Raw genomic sequence first — 12,537 nt, 5'->3', positions numbered from 1 at the left:
TCATAGTTTGAGTGGGTGTTTGTTATAAGAAGAAGCCTGAAGAGACTCTCTGGGCTTCCTGTAAAGAACAGCCAACATCCTTCGACTTATGGAAAGCACGCTCTCTGAATCTGTGGTTCAAGAGACCCACTTAAAGAAAATACCCCTACTGGTATTTAGCTAATTATGTCATATGGATTTACTGGCTATTCTGCAGACTATTATTGTTTTAAAATATATGTTAAGGAACCACAACATGCCTGACATTTATAGCACATACACATTACAGAGTTTTCCTTTTAAGAAATTGCATTCTAAGGCATGTGATATCAGACAAAACATGCACTGGACAAATACATATTTGTAACCTGTAAGATTCATGAATCACATTCCTTGGTCTTCAGGACTAGAAGCGTATGTGCACAAAAATATATCTGTGTTGGGACATCTCTGGTAGTCCAGTGGTTAAGACACTGCGCCTCTGCTGCAGGGACACAGGTTCGATCCCTAGTCAGAGAATTAAGATTTCATATGCCACATGAGCCAGGTCAAAAAAAAAAAAGAAAAGGAAAAACAAAAAGATGTATATGCACAGACAGTTACTGATACATTGGTAAAATTAGAAAAAGACTGGAAAACTGGAAAGAACCTAATTATGGATCAATGAGGAGGAATAAAAGATGGCACACTCATCATGTGGAATACAATCTAGTCACTGAAAAGAATTAAGAAGATTTCTGTATACACTGTATCAGTCTGTGTTCTCCAGAGAAAGAACCAACACAGAAACTGGCTACAAGAAACTGGTTCACATGATCGTGGAAGCTGAGAAGTCCCCACATCAGCAGTCAGCCATCCAGAGGCCCAGGAAAACTGATGGTATCGGTAATTCTAGTCTGAGTCCAAAGGCCAGAGAATCAGAAGAGCTGATGGTATCAGTTCTAGTCCCTATTGAGTCCAAAGGCAGCAGGAGACCTATGTCTCAGTTTGAAGGCAGGTAGAGAGAGTGAATTCTCCCTTACATTTTGTTCTATCCGGGCCTTGAACTGATTGGATGAGGCCCACCCACATTGGAGAGGGCAATCTGCTTTACTCAGTCTACTATTTCATGTGTTAATCTCATCTAGAAACACCCCCACAGACATACCTATAATAGTGTTTAACCAAATATCCATACCCCAGTCAATTTGACACAGAAAATTAAGTATCACAAACCTACCCCTTATCAACTTGGCACCCACGTGCATCTCCTTAAACTATACTTTCTTTCTAAATAAAAATAATACCAAGATCATGATCCCGCCAAATATGATACAAATATATGGATTATGAAGAACTGTTTGCAACCAAAACTGCACTCATTCCTTCCCCATAAGATAGTGATTCCTTGAAGATGTTTACTCACCTTGATGGCAGTGACTTAAACACGATGATGTAAAATTAACAATATTTAAATACTACAATATAAAGTCTATATACCGTACACTAGATGCTAATTCAGAGAACACACAGTATTCTGGAGAATCTCACCCTGGCCCTGCAAGGTACTATCACCTAACTGGTGCTGTAACTGAATCCTCCAAAGGCCATTCTATCATTCCATCAAACCAGGTGTTTCAGAGTGGTAAGAGCATGGTAAGACCATGTGAATTCTGTGAGCATGTAACTTGCCTGTGCCTTCAGGGCCCATTTAGGCCCAATCACATATATTCCACGTCAACCTGATGATGAAGTGTTCCTGTCCACGTCTGATTTTATGGGTTGCTGGGTCAGATAACACTCATGATGGACAGCTCAGGGAGCATGGTAACTTCATGGCCCAAGCATTCAGCCTCTATGAAGACCCAGTAGTAGGCCATGTGTTGTTTCTCCAAAGGAGAGTAGCTATCCACAGAGAATGTGAATAACTACTTTTCTTTGCCTCATCTGTAGTGGCTGCCAAAGGCCCCAAACAGTATCCCTGTCTGCCACTGACCTACCTCAAGCACCGCTGGATCTCATGGGCCATATGACGGTAGGCAGGGCAGCTTCTACGGCAGTCTGGACCTTCTGCAGAGTCATCCCTTTTTCTGGACTCCACTCAAAACCAGCAACTTTTGTGGTCACTCAATAAATGAGCCAGGGACTTCCCTGGGGGTCTACTGGTTAAGAATCTGCCTTGCAATGCAGGGGACACAGGTTCGATGCCTGGTCGGGGAACTAAGATCCCACATGCCATGGAGCAACTAAATTGGTAAGCTGCAATTACTGGGACTGCGTGCTCCAGAGCCCATGCATCGCAACTGCTGCGCTAGAGCCCCGTCAAAAAAGATCAGCATAATGCAACAAAGATCCTGAGTGCCACAGCTAAGACCCAACACAGCCAAATAAATACGTATGTTTTTAACGATGGGCCAGAGTGCCCAATGTTGTGTGGCAGCCTGGATGGGAGGGGAGTCTCGAGGAGACCAGATACATGCGTATATGTATGGCTGAGTCCCTTCACTGTTCACCTGAAACCATCACAGCATTGTTAAACGGCTACGCGTGCATGCTCAGTCACTTCAGTCATGTTTGACTCTTTGCGACCCCTGTAGCCCGCCAGGCTCCTCTGTCCATGGGATTCTCCAGGCAAGAATATTGGAGGGGGTTGCCATGCCCTCCTCCAGGGCATCTTACTGATCCAGGAATCGAATCACCATCTCCTGAGTCTCCTGCATTGCAGGCAGATTCTTTACCACTGAGCCATCAGGGAAGCCCTGTGTTAAATGGCTATACCCCAATACAAAGTAAAAAGTTTTTTAAAAAACAGGCCAGAAAAGGAAACCCAAATGAGAAATATACTGCCTCCAAATACCAGGGCATGCTGTAGCCTAGTCAAGTTGACACACAAAATTCACCATCACATACACTGGTATGACATCTCTCTAAGATGTAACACAAGAGAAAGTAAGGTGCAGAATACGTAGAAAATACTAAGCAAACACTTGTAAATTTTTAAGTGGAGAAAAAGATGTATATATATACATAAATGTAAAGTTTATATATGGATGAAATATATCTGGAAGGACATTAAAAAATAGTAATAGGTTGCTTGCTGCTGCTGCTAAGTCACTTCAGTCGTGTCCGACTCTGTGTGATCCCACAGATGGCAGCACATCAGGCTCCCCCGTCCCTGGGATTCTCCGGGCAAGAACACTGGAGTGGGTTGCCATTTCCTTCTCCAATGTGTGAAAGTGAAAAGTGAAAGTGAAGTCGCTCAGTCGTGTCCGACCCTTAGCGACCCCACGGACTGCAGCCTACCAGGCTCCTCCACCCATGGGATTTTCTAGGCAATAGTACTGGAGTGGCTTGCCATTGCCTTCTCCGAACAGGTTGCTTAGGGAAGGAAATTTAAGAACTTTGGAATAAATGTGAGAAAAATCTGGAAGGTATTATTCTAGTCCAAAAAGAAAGTATATTTTGAATTTTCAAATAAGAACCTATTCGAGGTTAAGATGCTACAAGTGGAGAAAGGAATATTTAAAGAATATCAGGACATCTCAGAATAAAAGAGGCAAAGTGTTTCACACACACACACAAATTCAGATGCCATTAAAACAAAGCTCTCAGCACACAATGAACACTTTGATTATAAAAGTTTTCCAAGTCCACTTACTTCAAGAAATAATTGAGTCAACATAATTTGAGTAAAAACTGATTCAAACAAAGTATTCCTTTTCGGGGCCGGGGGCGGCATACTGCAAGGCTTGCAGAATCTTAATCCCTGACCAGGGATTGAATCTGGGCCCTCAGCAACAAAAGCCTGGAGTCAACCACTGAGCCAGCAGGGAATTCCCTAAAAAAATGTATTCCATTTAATTGGAAGTTCCCTGTAAAAAGATTTTACCTGTAAATTAATTCTCTAGTACAGTTGTTGCCATCTCCTATATCTTTTCCTTTTTTAAAACCTGGTCTTTGGTGGCAGATGTACTGATAAGGGAAATTGTTTGATAGAGAGGTGAAAGAAGCAAATCATGAAGGCAAGGTTTGACAAAGATCAAGATGAGGGAAGGGAGGAGCTTCCCCGGTGGCCCAGTGGATAACACTCCACGCTTCCAATGCACTGATAATACTCCACGCTTCCCTTCCTGGTCTGGGAAATAAATTCCAAGTGCCACAACTAAAAAAGATCCTGCATGCCACAGTGAAGATCAACAATGCCATGGGCTGAAATATAGATCCAGTGCAGCCAAATAAATATTAAAAAAAAAAGATGAGGGAAGGGAAAGAGGGGTGTTGTCCTCCCTGGTTACAACAGTAGCGTGCTCCTTCTCTTTCTGGCACCCACTTGATATGTAATTTTAGGAATTCACCATCATAGTTCTTTCTAGATTTCATTTTTTCCCTCAGCAAAGCAGGAGTCTGGTCTCTCATTTTTCAAGCCTGTAATTCTTGTCTGAGTCAGAAATGCAAAGTGTACAAACACATTATGCATATTTATGTTTGCCTCCAACACTTTTCAGAGCAAATCTCAGGATTACAACTTGTCATCGATGTGACCCTACTGCAGATACAGCAGTGTAGTGTGATTCATTACACAAGTATTCTGGAGTAGGTTCTAACCATCCACCAGACTGCCAGGCTATAGGCCAAATTTCCAATTCAGCTTTTCATAAGCAAAGCCAAAGCAACAGCAGAAGATACAGTAAGCAAGTCTGATTGTTGAGTCTGGGTGAGTCAATAAAACCTCCAAACAATTATGCTGTGGAAGAAATCTGCTCCAAAATGTTAAGACCACCCTTCAGAATCAGGCTGAAGTCTAGGGATTTGGCACTGGAGATAGTATAGGATACCTCTGTTGTCACCATGGTATTGTAAGTCAAAGGCATAAACAATTAAGAAATAATAATAAACATTTTCTGGGACTTCCTTAGTGGTCTGGTGGCTAAGACGCTGCACTCCCAATATAAGGGGACTGGGTTCAATCCTTGCTTGAAGGAATAGATCCCACGTGCCGCAAGTACAGATTCCACATAATGCAATTAAAAGATCCTGCATTGCCCTAACTAAAAAGTATCCTGTGTGCCACAGTGAGGATTGAAGATCCCGTATGCCACAACTAAGATCCAGTGTAGCCTAAATAAGTATTTTTTTTTTAAATATGGAGAACAGTATGGCAATTTCCTAAAAAACTAGGAGTAAAACTACCATATGACCCAGCAGTCCCACTACTGGGCATTTATCTTGAAGAAACCATAATTGAAAAAGACACATGTATCCCAGTGTTCACTGCAGCACTACGTATAATAGGACATGGAAGCAACCAGGATGTCCATCGACAGATGAAAAGATAAAGAAGTTGTGGTACAGATACATAATGGAATATTACTCGCTGTGTTTCTACAGCTTTTTGAGTTGGTTCTAATGAGGAAGATGAACCTAGAGCCATTATAGAATGAAGTAAGTCAGAGAAAGACAAATATCATATATTAATGCATATATATAAAATCTCGAAAGATGGCACTGATGAACCTATCCAAGGATGATAGAGATGCTGACATGGAGAACAGACTTTGGGACAGTTGGGGAGGAAGAAGGTGGGATGATATGAGACAGTAGCATTGAAACATATATGTTCCCATGTGTAAAATAGATAGCCAGTGGGAATTTGCTGGATGCCACAGGGAACCCAAAGATGGTGGGTGCTCTATGACAGCCTAGAGGGGTGGGAAAGGGAGTAGGAGGGAGGTTCCAGAGGGCGGTGATACATGTATACCTATGGCTGATTCACGCTGATGTGTGGCAGAAACCATCATAATATTGTGAAGTAATTATCCAATTAAAAATAAAATTTAAATATATGGTGGTGGTTTAGTTGCTAAGTCATGTCCGAGTCTTGTGACCCCACGGACTGTAGCCTGCCAGGCTTCTCTGCCCATAGGATTCTCCAGGCAAGAACACTGGAGTGGGTTGCCATTTCCTTCTCTAGGGGATCTCCCTGACCCAGGGATTGAACCCAGGTTTCCTGCACTGCATGCGAGTTCTTTACCAACTCACTACCAGGGAATTCCTACATATATATATACATATAAACATATACATATATATAAATATATATATGTATTGTGCTATGCTAAGTCACTTCAGTTGTGTCTGACTCTTTGCAACCCCATGGATTAAAGCCCACCAGGCTCCTCTGTCCATGGAATTCTCCAGGCAAGAATACTGTATATATTTACACTTGACTGAGAACAGGGCACAAATGAAAGAAATGACAAGGAGTCCTAAAGTTCAAACTTACCTCACAAACACTAAAGACCACACATTATTGAGAGTGATTCTGAGTCACCACTTCCAGATCCAAAACACATTATGGAAAGCAGACCACTGGAAATGGAAATGTTCAAGAAAGCACTAAGCTTGGACAGAAGCATATGTCTTCCTGGGCACAAGTTGTAGAAGCAACACATCGAATTTAGACTTTACCCTGACACAGAGAAAAATTCTGAGCAGGACATACGATCATGCTTTGGTGCTGAATTTGGAGAAGAGCAAGGGAGGAGGCATGCCCAACAATTAAGAGTCAATTGTTAAGTGAGAATTGACCAGAGGTTTCCCCTGGTGTTCCAGGGGTTAAAGAATCTGCCTTGAAATGCTGGGGACACAAGTTCAATCCCTGCTCAGGGAAGATCCCACATGCCTCAGAGAAACTAAGCCTGTGCGTTGCAGTAACTGAAGCCTGAACACCTACAGCCCATGTTCTACAAGAGAAGCCGCTGCAGTGAGAAGCCTGGACACCGAAGCTAGAAAGTAGCCCCTGTTTACAGCAACCAGAGAAAGCTTACAGCCAGCAACGAAGATCCAGTACATCCAAAAGTTTATTAATTATTAAAAAAAAAGAAAATTGACTAAAGGCTAAATCAGAGCATTGAGTCTAAAAAGGAAGGACGGGTTTAAAAAACATTTAAAAGGTGTATAGGAGATGCAGGAGGAATGGAATCTAAGACTAACAGAGCACAAGGAAGCACCATTCATCCCAGTGGGAAGCTCAAGATGAGCAGGTTTGAGAAGGAAAATAAGTCCTAACTCAGGTCCACCTGAAACCTGTAGCCCTATAACAGGATCTGCCTGTGGGTGCACGATAAAAGCCACAGCTCCTTAGATGAACCCTCTCTTCTGCCTCTCAGATCTGCTTTCTTGACCCTGGGGAGTCTGATTTGGAAATCTGACAGTCTTTTTTTTTGGCTAACTGCTCCCCTGATGGGTTCAGGCTGATCTTTGCTCTTTTTCTTTTTTGAGGTTTAGTTTGTTTATTTATTTTGATCTTTGCTTTCTGAGGTCTCCTACTGGGGCGAGAGTCTTCTGTCCTTTAACTCCCAGTTTACAGTCCAAAGCATTTCCTGCCAGCCTCACACTGGTGCTGCCTCCTGAGTCCTCACAGAGCCCATTTGGGGCCGAAGTCTCTTCTCTTGGATGGAGGGATGGAAGTTTCCCTCTAAAACCCAGGCTGAGTCCCGGTCTGGCTGTCAATCCTACAGTTTCTTCTTGTCCATACAGGGCACTGACTCCCAAGCAATGCATTCAATGACAGGCTCTTATTCTTCTGTCTGCTCAGAGGCCTACCTGCCAGTGTTCCTTGCAGATCAACAGAGCTCACAAGTGACTGAGCTGTGGCTAAAGAAGTTATTTACAACTGAAGATAATACCTGCCCTGCCTGGACCCAGGCCCCAACAAAGCTGCATGCCTGCTGTGCCCCTCCCAGGAAAGTTCCTTTTCAACCCAGAGGACTCCAGGCTTTCTCATTCATCTATCAGGACATGGAAAACTTTGGCTTTGGGGATGGTGGCGAGTGGGTAAAGGGATCACTGATGGTTTTGTGCCCGGAAAGTGAAGCAATATGGCAGTACACCCAGGTAGGGGCAGCCTCTGCTCAGGTGTGGTTTCTCACCATCATTCCTTCCTAACCAGAAACTCTAGCCAAACAGGCGTGCCAGGCGTCAGGTGGCCCTCTGTTAAAGCTCACCCCACTGTCTTATGTGACCACGTGTGACAGGTGGTGCCAGAATTGTACCAAGTCTTTCTTTAAAATGCATTTATTATTTTATTATTTCTGTTTGGTTGCACTGGGTCTTTGTTGCTGCAGGCAGGCTTTCTTCAGTGGTGATGAGTGGGGCTACTCTCTAGTGTGGTGCTCAGACTTCCTGCGCTGGCTTCTCTTGTGGAGCACAGGCTCTAGGCTCACAGGCTTCAGCAGTTGTGGCACACGGGCTTAGATGCTCTGTAGGATGTGGAATCTTCCTGGACCAGGGATCAAACCCATGGCAGGCAGATTCGTATCCACTGCACCATCAAGGAAGTCCGGGATTGTACCAAGTCCTGATTCTCAAATGTCCTTGGATTTCTTCTCTGACCTACATTCCTCACATGAAGATGAAGCCATCCTGGGGATGCTGGTGGATGCTGTCACCTTCTCGGGGTTCCTGAGCATCTGCTCCAGCCACGCTCCAGCCACTTCTTGTTAGTATCTTCTTCCATGAGTTTCTCAGCTGCCATATTTCCATCCTTAGTTCCTAGCTGTCCTCTGATTCTGAAGGACATGGATCAGGGCCATTCAAATAGAAAGTCACTTATCCAGTACCCACCATCCAAGGTGGCTCAGTTGGCTACTCAGTTACCTCTGTGGCCAGACCTCCTACCAGCAACGTGACTATTCAGACTAATCGCTGTTACCAAACTCACATACAACTCAAATCCACACAGGACGCACTGCGCTTCTCAACTCAGACCTCCTCATTCCACCCCACTCGTGCTATTTCCTTTACTCCCGGGCTCCTGACATGCTGAGGCAACTACAGGCCAGCCAGGCTCTCCCAGACACCCAGGGCGAGAATGATCAGGCCCTCCTCCAGTGTGGCACCTCCCCATCTGTGCCACTACCCATCAGTCCAAGTGATGGGTCATCAATTCAGAGCGTTCTGACTTCTCTGTAAATCTCATTTATCATGAAGTGTCTCCTGTTCTCTCTGACCCACTGAGATGCTGCCTCAACCCTGTATCCCCATGGCCAGAACAGACAACCTGTAACCTGAGAGCGACTGGACTCCCGTGAGGCCGTGGCCAGATAAAGTCCCCAGAGTACAGGCAAAGGTTCAGGCCAGGGAAACAGACATGGGAAACCACTTCTTACTTGTGGAATATGCTTGAAGAGGTTCAAGGTTTCCATCAGGTGAAGCCCATTCCACCAATGGAAGGAGTGGGTGGGGGAAGAGAGGAACCGGATCAGGGTATTTGTGTCTGCTCCTGTGATCCAGGCCATCATGTTCCAGAAAAGGCTTCTCCCCACCTCACCATGGTCACACTGGTACTACCGCTTTTAAAAAAATTTTTATCTTTGCCTGCAAGCGTCTTTGTTGCTGTGTGCAGGCTTCCTCTAGTTGCGGCAAGCAGGTGACTTTGACTTCACTTGCTGACTTTGATCTCACCTGCACTCTGATGCAGGCTCTTCATTGTGGGATTGACTCTTGCTCTCTCACTCATCCCAGGGATTAATTGTTTAGATCGTTCCTTCCTTTCCAAGGCCACCTTGCCAGAGACTTGCCTAGGGGTCTGTCCCAATTTCTCTCAAATCCAACTTCGGCTCTTAAGACCTCTGTGTGAATCAGAACCCTGGGCCCCTCACTATTCTGGAAAGAATAGGTGGTTGGCAGGTGTGCTGAGTTAAAGATGTCTGTAGGGAAGGTCTGGTTCCCATGCTGATGAGAAGGTTCGGAGCTGGAGATGAAGATTTGGGAGTCACTGATGCAGAACTGGGGCTTCCCAGGTGGCACCAGTGGTAAAGAACCTGCCTGACAATGCAGAAGAGACACCGGTTCAATCCCTGGGTTGGGAAGATCCCCTGGAGCAGGGCATGGCAACCCACTCCAGTATTCTTGCGTGGAGAATCCCCCAGAGGAGCCTGGGGAGCTACGGTACAGGGGGTCGCGAAGAGTCAGACCTGACTAAAGCGACTTCGCACATGCGCATGCGTGCACCCTGCCAAACAGGCGGTAGCAGAAGTCACGAGGGTGGATGAGCTGCTCAGGCAGAGTGAGGACAGAGAATGAAGCCCCGAGGGGACCAACAGGAAAGGGTCAGGCAGGGAGGTGTCAGCTCAGAAGACTGACAAACTGGAGAGGCTTTGGCAAAACTAGGAGAGAGGAGCTCCACGGAAACTGAAGAAACTTCCAAGCAATGATGCGTCAACAGCGGCAAATGCAGCTGAGCGATTGCGTGAAATGAGATCTGGACTCAACAACTGGGAAGTTACCAGTTAGGATGAGTGGGTTCATGGTCTGGGGGGAGCTGAAGCAGGGTGAACTGTAGGTTCTGCCTGGTGACATAGACAACTCTGGCTGCCAAAGGGGTCTCTCAGCCTCTGTTGACTGGCTATCCCCCCATCTTCTGTTTCCATTTATGTTTCTCTTAGCTGATACAACCAGATACGCTGCAAGTCTGGATCAATACAATAGTTTGGGATCCATTTTGGTACCATAGAAACTACTGTGAAAGGTTTTCTGGGTTCATACACGGTGCTATCTCACAGGTAACCTCCAGGTTCTGAGTTTGCAAGCTAAAGGTTGCCGGGAGAAATATCAATAACCTCAGATATGCAGATGACACCACCCTTATGGCAGAAAGTGAAGAGGAACTAAAAAGCCTCTTGATGAAAGTGAAAGAGGAGAGTGAAAATGTTGGCTTGAAGCTCAACATTCAGAAAACAAAGATCATGGCATCTGGTCCCATCACTTCATGGGAAATAGATGGGGAAACAGTGGAAACAGTGAGACAGACTTTATTTTTGGGGGGCTCCAAAATCACTGCGGATGCTAACTGCAGCCATGAAATTAAAAGACACTCCTTGGAAGGAAAGTTATGACCAACCTAGATAGTATATTCGGAGAAGGCAATGGCAAGCCACTCCAGTACTCTTGCCTAGAAAATCCCATGGATGGGGCAGCCTGGTAGGCTGCAGTCCGTGGGGTTGGCTGGGGGTCGGACACGACTGAGCGACTTCACTTTCACTTTTCACTTTCACACATTGGAGAAGGAAATGGCAACCCACTCCAGTGTTCTTGCCTGGAGAGTCCCAGGGACGGGGGAGCCTGGTGGGCTTCCGTCTAGGGGGTCACACAGAGTCGGACACGACTGAAGTGACTTAGCAGCAGCAGCAGCAGATAGTATATTAAAAAGCAGAGACATTACTTTGCCAACAAAGGTCCGTCTAGTTAAGGCTATAGTTTTTCCAGTGGTCATGTATGGATGTGAAAGTTGGACTGTGAAGAATTCTTCGGCTGATCGCCGAAGAATTGATGCTTTTGAATTGTGGTGCTGGAGAAGACTCTTGAGAGTCCCTTGGACTGCAAGGAGATCCAACCAGTCCATTCTAAAGGAGATCAGTCCTGGAAGGACTGATGCTAAAGCTGAAACTCCAATACTTTGGCCACCTCATGCGAAGAGTTGACTCACTGGAAAAGACTCTGATGCTGGGACGGATTGGGGGCGGGAGGAGAAAGGGACGACAGAGAATGAGATGGCTGGATGGCATCACCGACTCGATGGACATGAGTTTGAGTGAACTCCGGGAGTTGGTGATGGACAGGGAGGCCTGGCGTGCTGTGATTCATGGGGTCACAGAGAGTCGGACACGACTGAGCGACTGAACTGACCTGAAACACTTTAACTGATTCAGCATAATATAAGTGGCTTTCACCGCAATGCTAGTCCCACATCGTTAACTGCATTGACAACAACTGGCTGGAGGGAGTAGTAGCCTCGGCCTCCCTCGCTCTCCATCTGGCCATAGCCACCTCGCACTTAAACTCGGCTAGCTTCACTAATTTTTCTTTTTTTGGCTGCGCGGCTAGAGGAATTTTTAATTCCCCCATCAGGGCTGGAACCAGGGCCCTCGGAAGTGAAACACGGAGTCCTAAGCAGTGGATGGCCAGGGGATTTCCTTTTCTTTTTTGTCTTAAACGTCACTCATTTGCTCACTCATTTTTTTGGCTCCTTCTCTCTCCCCTCAACGGCTCAATTACTGAATAAAACATTTATTCCATACATTCATATCACGTTTCACGTTAATTTGCAAAGCAACTCACCCCACCCGCATCTCACAACACATCCTAGGAATTACTAGGCTGGATAGGCAGCGGCGAGGCGCGCGCACCCCCTGCTGGTGCCCCGGCACGCTGCAGCTTCCCTGCCCTCCCGCCCGTCAGGAGCTCGAGAGGTGGCGGAGACGCGCGTGCCCGCGCAAGGCTTCCTGGGAAATGTCTGGGGTGTAAGTGCCTCAGAACTACAAATCCCGGTACGCCCCGCGCTGCAGCCGCGAAGAGGGCGCTGTCTGGTGACTCGAAATCTTTTGTCAGTGTCGTTAGGAATGCCTCACAAGCCTGACTCAGTATTCACAGGAGGTTTTGGGAGAACACGATAGCTCTTCCGCCGGGTGCGCACGAACTGACTTGACTTCCGCGGCTTCCCCGAGCTCGCTCGGAGTGGCGAATCTGCCGTTGCATCACGGTGGCTGGGCGCGCAAGGCCCGACGGGAGGCTTGTGGA

Source organism: Moschus berezovskii, chromosome 20, assembly GCF_049115385.1.
Source record: "Moschus berezovskii isolate FMDL1 chromosome 20, NW_MosBer_1.0, whole genome shotgun sequence".
Taxonomy (NCBI): domain Eukaryota; kingdom Metazoa; phylum Chordata; class Mammalia; order Artiodactyla; family Moschidae; genus Moschus; species Moschus berezovskii.
Note: the sequence above shows the minus strand (reverse complement) of the source record.